The sequence below is a fragment of the Stegodyphus dumicola genome, chromosome X1, assembly GCF_044657685.1.
Source record: "Stegodyphus dumicola isolate Sdum_Otavi_A_Nest chromosome X1, ASM4465768v1".
Classification (NCBI taxonomy): domain Eukaryota; kingdom Metazoa; phylum Arthropoda; class Arachnida; order Araneae; family Eresidae; genus Stegodyphus; species Stegodyphus dumicola.
In genome coordinates this window covers 7,326,756-7,336,650 of record NC_140780.1, presented here as the reverse complement: position 1 = coordinate 7,336,650, position 9,895 = coordinate 7,326,756, and the positions used below count along the sequence as shown (strand labels likewise).

General features: G+C 31.4%; 1 long non-coding RNA gene across 1 annotated transcript; it reads right to left on the bottom strand.

The window, feature by feature from the left end:
- Positions 1-2,310: 2,310 nt before the first annotated feature.
- LOC146993070 (uncharacterized) lies at positions 2,311-9,679 on the bottom strand. The gene is made up of 2 exons (XR_015038741.1): positions 9,452-9,679; positions 2,311-2,655 (listed from the first exon to the last, which is right to left on the bottom strand). It is a non-coding gene; the product is annotated as an uncharacterized LOC146993070 (long non-coding RNA).
- Between the last annotated feature and the right edge of the window lie 216 nt (positions 9,680-9,895).

The following is a 9,895-nucleotide window of genomic DNA, read 5'->3' as shown; positions in this document are numbered from 1 at the left end:
TATGTCTTCAAAATCTAAGCACTTGTAAGGTATATCCTAATTTTATAACAGTTATTTTTAAGCTAAAGCTCCTTTCCTGTCTCTTCTAGCTTCAGCTTACAATTCCTTACCAGAATCATGTTAAATGCAAATGACAAGGAGTAGTATTTAAGTCGATGTTCCGCTGACTTTGAGAGAGAGAATTAGGATTTCTGAATAGCGTGCGTTTGGCTATGTCTCTCTAAGCTGTTACTATGCTCCCGTTTTACGTGCCCTTGACAGCTTTGCTGGCTAATTTAATATTAGAAGCCAACTTGGAAATTGTGTTAGCTTTGCTTAATCTCTTAGTTAGTTATTAGTTAAGTTCTTATTTCTAACATTTTTGAGTTAAGCCTAAGAGATTTCTACGTCCTGAGAAAGGGACCATTTGTCAACTTTATTTTGAGCAATAAAGCCCTTCTTGATTTTACGTTTCTATTTTTGGACTTTAGCAATTAATTGTTTAGTAGTTTACTAGGTTCCTCAACACTTAGTTAATAGATAAAAGTAAGGAATCCTACATTGGCACCCGAAGCATTTTTGATGAACCATGCCATTGGAAAATGAAAAATTTACGCTGACCCCTCTGACCTTTCAAATCCCTCAATCACCAGCAAACCCCATGGCGAGATTTGGTTTCATCATAGATACGATGCGAGCAACTATGAAACCAGCTGTAACATTTGATGGCAAAGGTTCGGTGATAACTTTACTAGAGCAGCTGGATCTGCATTTTACTTTACATTCCGAAAACCAGCTGCAGAAAGTTACAAATGCTACAGCTAACCTAAAATGCCAGGCCCTGAGTTAGTTGAAGGGTATCGGAAAGTTCCTGTTGAGGGATCCAGGATCGGAAAACTACACATGGGGAAACTTGTAAAACCGTGGTATTGACAGTGTTTCCCCACAGTCAAAGACCGAGCGAAGATGGAGGCAGAGAGATTTAGTAAATATCAGATGAGCATCGAAGATTTGATGGATTTTATTCTTAGGAAAATTCAAACTTTTAATTTATTGTATGGAAAAAGGCCAGATAACGAATTAATCAAAGTGATTTTGCTGCACCTGCTTCCGTCGATTCAAGATTTCCTGGAGGTAAAAAAACTGCCCATACCTTGGAAAACCTATTTCAGCTGGCTGTGACGTTCCAAAGCAGATGAGCAGCTGAAAACACATGTTTAGAAAACTTCCGCCAGTATTCGTGGTTTCCTCCTTAGCAGAAACCTCAAAGTAAGCAGAATTCTTATTGGCAAGCGGAAAAGTTGAAAAAGAAGATAACGAGAAGATGGGTCAGTTGAAAGTATTTGGAGATCACAGTAAGAAGCAGCAGAAGCAAAGGATTTAAACTAAACAGGGTGGTCAAGAAGAGGGCCTGGTCATCCCCTGGAACAAAACATTCCTCGGAAATTAAATTAAATACGGTAGTTGTACAAAAATTTTTCCTTGCCAGAAGTTCATATTTTACTGAACAAAGCAACTACTACCACCTTACTGGACACTGAAATACTGGAGCGCAATGCAGCTTTTTGGAGCAAGACTTCTTTAAGAGGAATTTTCACCATTACAGATAGTTTAAAACTACACGACAGAGGATAATTGCCGCCCAAGGAAAACAGTGTTGTCTGCATTGAAAAAGTAGGACTGCATGTGCAAATAAAGAATGAGATACAAAACATTAATTTTCTGGTAATGAAAGACCTATTAACTTCAGTTATTTTGGGGATTAACTTTTACACACAGCAAGTGCAAAATAAAATTTTAAGAACTCTACTTTACACATCCAGATGCATACTGTTGAAGAAGAAGAGGGGGCTATGCCAGATGTTGACCTCAATCATCTTCAGGAAGAGGAAAATTTGGTAAGATAATTTTGTAAATTATTTGATGATAAACCTGGTTTCTATTAGGTCATGCAGTATGAGACAGATGCAGGAAATACTTCCCCAGTCCGATGTAAGGTGTGGTCTCAGCGATAAGACTAGGTGAAGGAAGAAATCCTGGAACAGCATATTAAACAGATGCTGGCAAATAAAATAATTGTTCTGAGTAGCAGACCCTATGGAAGCCCGGTAGTTTTATCTAGAAAGAAAAATGCAAAACTGTAGAAGTAACAAAAATCACTAAATATGTTTCCATTATTGGCAATTGTATCACAGGCATATGTGTCTGCACGCCAATGTGAGCTGTCTGTGCAGAAGATATTTGCGGTGGCGGGAAACTTTCATTAAAACCCAACATATTTAAATTTTAATACCAGAACAGTTTATTAACGCAGTTGTTCTCTTTGAAATTGCAGTAACACTTTCGAGCAGATTTCTTTAAGTAGCATCACTTCTTTTTAAAATGATAATTTTAGACTTTTTGCATTATTGTTTTTAATTATTGGATACTGCAGTTTTAGGTCTAACATGGACTTTTTTCTTTCTTTCTGAAATCGACACGAAGTTTAAATGAATGCAGTTATAAAAGAATTTCAAAATATTTGATAAATATAAAAAATTTATTTACATGGAAAAGTTATGACCAATAACTGAAGCAATTCTTATATATGCTTGTCTTGTTTGAAGCATCATAACAGTTTCAGTTCCCGTTTCAGAAGTCTGCCGCAGATTTTCTGCACAAGGGACAAGCACCATTCTGTAATTGAGATTTAAATTATACAAAATAATAAATAAAATATATTTAAGCATGATTAAAAAATTATGAGAACAAACACAAAATACAAATACATGAGATTGCATATGCAGGTGTATGAACAATATCCACATGCATATATCTTTAAAAGACGATGGCATTTACTAACAATTCTAAACCACTGAAGAATACATTCCTCATAATAAACATGTCTGCATGGCAAACATTTCGCTTTCTCCGTTTCACAAAGATCTTCTAAACACACACGACAATTTATTCTCTTATCTGAGGAAGAAATGTAATTAAGAAAATTTTTTTGAAAAACCACTCTATAAAAGAATCGTTTCATATAATCTATAAAAGAAAATATACTTGTTCTAGCTTTTAAAATTGAACTGATTTATTGAATTCAGTAGCATTAAAAGAAAAATTATTCAGATTTCTGCAATAAAAGTAAACTTCATTAAAAAAGTTTTTTTAATGTAACAAATTTCATGAATAAGTAAATCTTTCTTCATTTATAAATCCAAAAATATTTCTATTATAAGCATTACTATACCATCAAATAAAAACAACACAAGTGTTCTTTCCTACCTTAATGATCTAGCACCTCTGTTTTGAAAAGCATAATTTAAGTATACAATTTTCTAAGCATTATTTCCTATATTAATTAATTAGCTGTATCATAACGGTTTAATGCTCAATGGCCCTAAAGTCCTTACCTGTCTTTTATTTTTGTGTGGGTTGTACACATATACTTCCAGTTACAAAACTCTTTAAAATAATGCAAGTGTTCATATTTTGCAATTTTAAATTGAAAGACAACAATTTGGTAAAAATTATGAAATTTTACTTTTCATATCTCCCTCTAGTGCCTATACTTGTTAGAAAAATTTTAGAATAAAACAAAAAATGCTTGAATCTTATACAACAAAACTGACAAAGATATTCGATATTAAAATCGGAGATCCTAATGAGGGGCTGTATACAAATAAAAGAGTACAATTTTTATATTTGTACATAACTAAGAATAAAATTTCAAAAAGGTTCATAATTAATATGCATTTTTATGGATATTATTCTGAAAAATACTGATCAATATAAAATTTTGCAAAATGCAGATCTCGTATACAAAATCTTGTAGAATTTCCATTATATATAACATATATTATAATTATTATATATAATTTCCATTACACACACATATATAGACCATATCGACAAAAATCTTTACATAATACAGCACTCGCCACTTATTAAAATTACTTTCGTTCCAAGCATATTCGAATTTAATTACAAATGATATCAGTTTTAAACTTTCAATGTAAAATAATAACTACCAATTAATTAATTAATTTAAAAGCAATCATTCCAAATTAACACAAAAATTAAACTATTTATGCAGTTTTTAAACTTATTTTTTACAAAACTACTTTTATAAAACTGATGAAATTTTATCCCTTACAAACAACTGTTCTATGAACAAGAACTCTAGCCTATTAGACAATCTGATCCTTTGAGTCAAACATTCTTCTTAGAAGGCATTTAGCCGCATGAGACAGAGCAATAATAGGTCTGTGATGCCTGTAGATGTCCGGGGCCACACTTGCGGTACACTGCAAGAATCAGCTTGTGCTTTCCCTGTCCAACTGGACTGGTTAACTTGTTGAACCTCCTTTGTGCTGGGGATAGGGGGCATGTAGTTGTTCCTCTTTAAGGAGGAATTCCCAGTAAGCATGAGTCATAACCTTGTATTCATTAATGCACCTTCTGTTTGCACACACCGGCCATCGCTACTACCGATTGAATGATTTAGTGAGGTCTTTGCACTGGCTCTCGAAGTGGCTTTCGGGTTGCGTCGCCATGCTAATGTTTATTTTTGGCCAGAGGAGAATTTGGTTTACTTTTGGTAATTATCATGGGGAAGCTGAAGGTCTAATTTTTGTTAGTTTAAAGAATACTTGTGTGAGCATTAGCAAATTTACTAATTCTGTGATTTTCAAAGCGGAAAATCTTATATAAAATGCAGTTACTTCAATGACTTTTTTTTAGATAAAAGTGAATTTATAAAATAAAGTTTTAGATAGTGCCTCTCATTTAATATATGAATGTCTAATTCAAGTAATCACAGCTACATTTAAAAGTAAAAATATATGTACATAAGGCAGAAAATAAGTTAATTTTTTTTAAAGGTAACTGCATCCTGTTTTTAAGTATGATATTTAGTAGTCCTAAAAATCCTATGCACATTATAAAAAATATTAATTAAAAACTCTGAAATCGAAACACGCAAATAAAAATTTTTAATTATCATTTAATAAAAAGTAAGGAATAAAATAAACTACATATTCACAACAAGCCTTTCCTGGAATATCCTATTCCTATCCTCCAAATGCTACTTTTCTGCGATAGTCTAGTGAAAATTAGTGTTCTGCTTTTGAATAAATGGTTAAACAAGGAACCATTTATTCAAATTAGAAAATTCATCGAACTGATGAGGCATCATGCAAAAACAATTTTAAAAAACTTATGATGTTTAAGAGCACATTCTCAATTAATTATTTGAACCTTCTTGTAACAGTCGTCTTTCATATAATAATATAACTTATTATTTTCTGCTTCTTCTTGTGTACAACGCAAAAACTAAAAATAAGTTTTGATCTAGCAGACTTTGGACTCATTTTAATTAAAAAATATAACCACATAAAAATGCACCCCTTAAGTTTCCACTCTGGTGTGAACTGATGTTAAGCGGAAAGTCCCCACCCCACTTTCCTCCTTTTTCATAAGAGCAATTATGATCTAAAGGGGTCCCCACCCCGCTTTCCTTCTTTTTAATAAGAGCAATTATGATCTAAAGGGTATCAAAATTTACAAAACAAAAAGCTTAATATTTATATTTACTTTAGTAAACATTTCTTTCGATGCGCGCATGCGTAAAGCATACATTATGCATAGTCGAAATTAGAAAATTGCAACGAGAAAACTATTTGATGTGTATTCGTGATATTTATAATGACGAGGAATTTGATTTAAATCATATCAAACACTGAGTACAATGAGATGAAATACTACATTTAGTAAGGAATTATAAGCTGAATAAAATAAAAAAACATCTGCCCTGAAGATAAGGATAGTGCTGACAGATCAACTTCCAGTTCATTGCGCACCGCGACGTCCCCCCTCTCACGCACAGCAGCATGAAATTGATAAACAGATTTCGGAATGGTTAGAGAACCAAAGGATATGCCTTTATCCATTTTTTGCAGCAATTCCACTTTTTGTTTGATGGACATCGAAACATGCTTTCGCTATGTAGATCCTTTGGCAGCTCCAGAATCGGAAATTCTTTTTGACATAATCGAAAGTTCAAGCTTACTTTTATAAAATTGCTCTAACAGTCTGCAAAAAATAATAAGCCGGATCGAATTCAAAGATTAAGGAAGAACGCAATCTGCAACATTAACTGAAATAGATAATTAGATATTTTTAGCTTAGCTTATACTGTCCGTTATACATTAAACGCGCATGCGCAGAAAGTTTGTAGCTTTGAGGAACGGATTATGGACGTCCGGATTAAAAACTTTTGACAGTAAGTAATAACATATATATTATATGTAACAAGGCAGACATTCACTGTAATGAAACTTGGATGCAACAATGTAGAAATTTAATTGCAGAGATGCTGAAATCTGTAGTGAATAGGGAACTTGGTAGCTAAGGCAAATTAATATTCATGTTTAATTCAGTTGACATTTGCAGCCACAATTCATTTGGCACTCAATCATGCCTATTCAAGAACATTTACATTTCTCATATTGTTGAAATAGAAAAAAGCGAGGCAGTCTCTCAAAGAGAACAGAGGAAGAAGCAAACGGCACAGTTATCCAGTATGGCAGCTTAGTAAGAGAAAGTTTTGGTTTAATTTCTCAATTAGGTATGTCATCAGCATTATGCAAGTCATATGATACGGATTGATTTAGAAATGATGCAGTACAGAAATAATCATCACTGTTTTTGAAATAGAGAGTGGAAATACCCGATTAAAAATGAGGAATTAAGAGGCTATTTCTAATTTAAATTACAATACTGATCTACATATTTTGTTGTATCTTAATTGTAATGATTATTAGAAATAGTGCATTTCATAGATATAGATCCGATGCAAACATTTGATGGCTTAGATACATAGAATGCTGATCCATAATGAAAAGCAACTTGCAGTTATTGAATATGGCAGCTTATTAAGAGAATGTTTCAGTTTAAGTTCTGAATAAGTAACATCATCAGCTTTATGAGAGTCATATGATATGGACTGATCTATAAATAATGCAGTCCAGAAATAATTATTACTATTTTTAGAATAGAGAGGGGGGGAAAACTAGCAGGTTGTTGTAGCAGGGTTAGTTGCCAAATTTTTGCTAAGTTACCATAATCCGAAGATTCACCTGAAAATTTTATATAAAAAGTGTTCAACTGTAGATTACATATTAAACAGCATATCGAAATAGAGTACAAACTGATGGCAAAAATAGAATCGAAATAGAGTATGAATTGAGAAAATTTCAAGTAGTGAATGAAAGCTTTTACTGATCAAATTACTTTAAATCCGTATAAACTCGATAATGTACCGTAGATCGAAACAAAATTAAATTAGACGTAAATATTAATTGATTAAACACAGCTTGAACAATGATGTAAACATCTACAAATGTCTCCATTAGATTAAGATAACTCAGATCAGATGATGCTTAATAACATTAATAAAATGTAATAAAAAATACAAATCAAATGAAATAAAATTTAATATGAAAAATTATTCCGAAAATCACTAAAGGTATGGAATTATCACGATTTAAGTTTAATTCATTCAATGAAATTTATTTATTTCTGGGAAACATTTTCCTTAATAAAGGCTAAAAATTGAAAACTGGGAGATTTAGCGATCTACCAGGAGACAAGAAGAAAAACAAGAGTTGGCAGCAGTGGTTTATGAATATAAAAAAACTATTTTAAACTGGTATATACCCAACATTTTCTGTACTTTTTTTTTTTTTTTTTTTGTTTAATTTATACAGCAAGTTAAAAAGCAATCCAAATAAATATATACATGCATTTTTTAAGTACTGAAAAGGAAGGGCATGATGGGAATGATCTTCTAGCAATGGTGAAAGGGGTGAATAGGGCAAAATAGGTTGAGAACCACAATGTTAGATCTTTTAAGTACTAGTAGTAAAAAAAAAATGAAGTTTGAAGCTCTCCAGGACATTCAATTATTATTAAATGAAATTTGTTTACATCTTATTATAATTTCTAAATAAATCAAATACATTCATGAAAACAAGCAATTTTAAAAGTCATTATAATAACAGTAGTCAAGAAAGCATAAAGTTACCAGTAAGAAATCTCTAACAAAGTGAAAGATCATCCACATAATCCAATTGCTATATTAATTAATGTCAAAATAAATAAGCCATATTATTGCCTTCCATTTAACAGTTACAGGCTCTCTGCAGAAGCATATGTGTTTTATGAAAAGATGCAATAAAATTTTCCCTAAATATATTAATGATTACTATTTTTACATCATAATTTATCAGTTCTAAAGACAGCAAAAAAAGAAACAGAATTTTCAGGAAAGCTTAACTTTGAAAATTTGTATTATTTTGTGAAAGCAAAAAAAATCTGCTATCAAACTTTTATTTTACAGTTTTTAATTAACTGTAAAAATCAACTAATATAATCTAATATTTTAAAGTTGCAGTTGCATAACATTATGGGAAGAAACATATTCATGGAAGAGTTGTTTCACATTACGAAAAGCTTCTATCATTCTACAACTTCTATTTATTTTTAATTAAAACAAATTTTAAGACTATTTAACAGGAAGAGAGAAATAAAATGGAATGGAAATATCCCTATTATAAATAATCAATAAAGATCCTGAATTCTTAAAAAAAAAAAGTGTGGAAATTTTTCTCATTTAAATATTTAACATTACTGGATAAATAGTAGCACTTAGGTTGATTAGCATATTTCAGCTAAATATTCACCGTATCCTTAGCTGTGACTCATCTGTCACAATACCTAATATTAAAAGTTTGAAAAACATTATTATAATTAAACTGTCTTGGACTAAGTATTTTACCAGATTAATAAAGTTCTGCTTCAAGTAAGAGAAAACCAGTTATGTAATTAATTGATAATACTGTTAATAATCTACAAGACATCTTTTTTGGTTTTCCAAGAGGTTTTTCCTTTCGAATTCTGCCCTGCTTCAGAAAATATGTTATAGTGTTATAGTGTAAGATCATTTCAGAAATTTTACTAAAAAATTTCCTTTTTCTACTTGCAAACCAAAAACAAATTTAAGAGTTTCTAGTTTATTTACACTGTGAGCTCCGTCTAAGGAATTTTGTGCATTGTGGCATTTTGTCCCATTTTTAACGAGCATTTTATCACGGTTCTGAAGAAACACACGGTTACGAGTATAATGGTCAACTATTAGAATATGTGACATGACGAAAATATGGTCAGCCTATTTTAGAACTTATACTTTACATCTGGATTTATTGTAAAATGAAGGCTAAGAAAACGCATAATTCAAGGAAACTAATATTTTATAATTTTAGTTTCGCACATTTAAATATTCTGGCACTTTTAGGAAACTAAACATATTCGACTACATTTGCACATCAAAAATTTTAATTTACTCGCATATTGAATTCCTATGTACAAACGGATCACAAATATAAATATTTTATGTAGTTGAAAAAAGTATATATAAGTGAATACATACAAAACAAGCCTTTTGAAGCTTCCTTCTTCTTCTTCATCAACCGCCTCCATATTCATAATTATCTGCTAACAAGACACACGTGAAGTTATGGAACACACGTGAAGTTAAAATCAAAAGCCCGCGGTAAACAAACAAACCACAACTAGCGAATCAGCTTTACGCTGCAACGCAGTGTTGCCAAATCGCGGAATTTTTCGCAAATTTGCTACTTTTGACAAATCTATGCTGCCAAAATTTATGTGCTTGTGATTTTGCGAAATTTTCGCTGCTCTTTTTTCTTAAACGCACATATTTTAAAATATCTTTTCTCTTAAAATTAATTTATAATAAAAAATTTTAAAAAATTTCCTCCCCTCACTTGTTCCACCAAAGCCTCATTTGTTCCACCAGAATAACGAATATATTGTTTCAGATTTTGTATTTAGTTAGCAATTTTTAGTATAA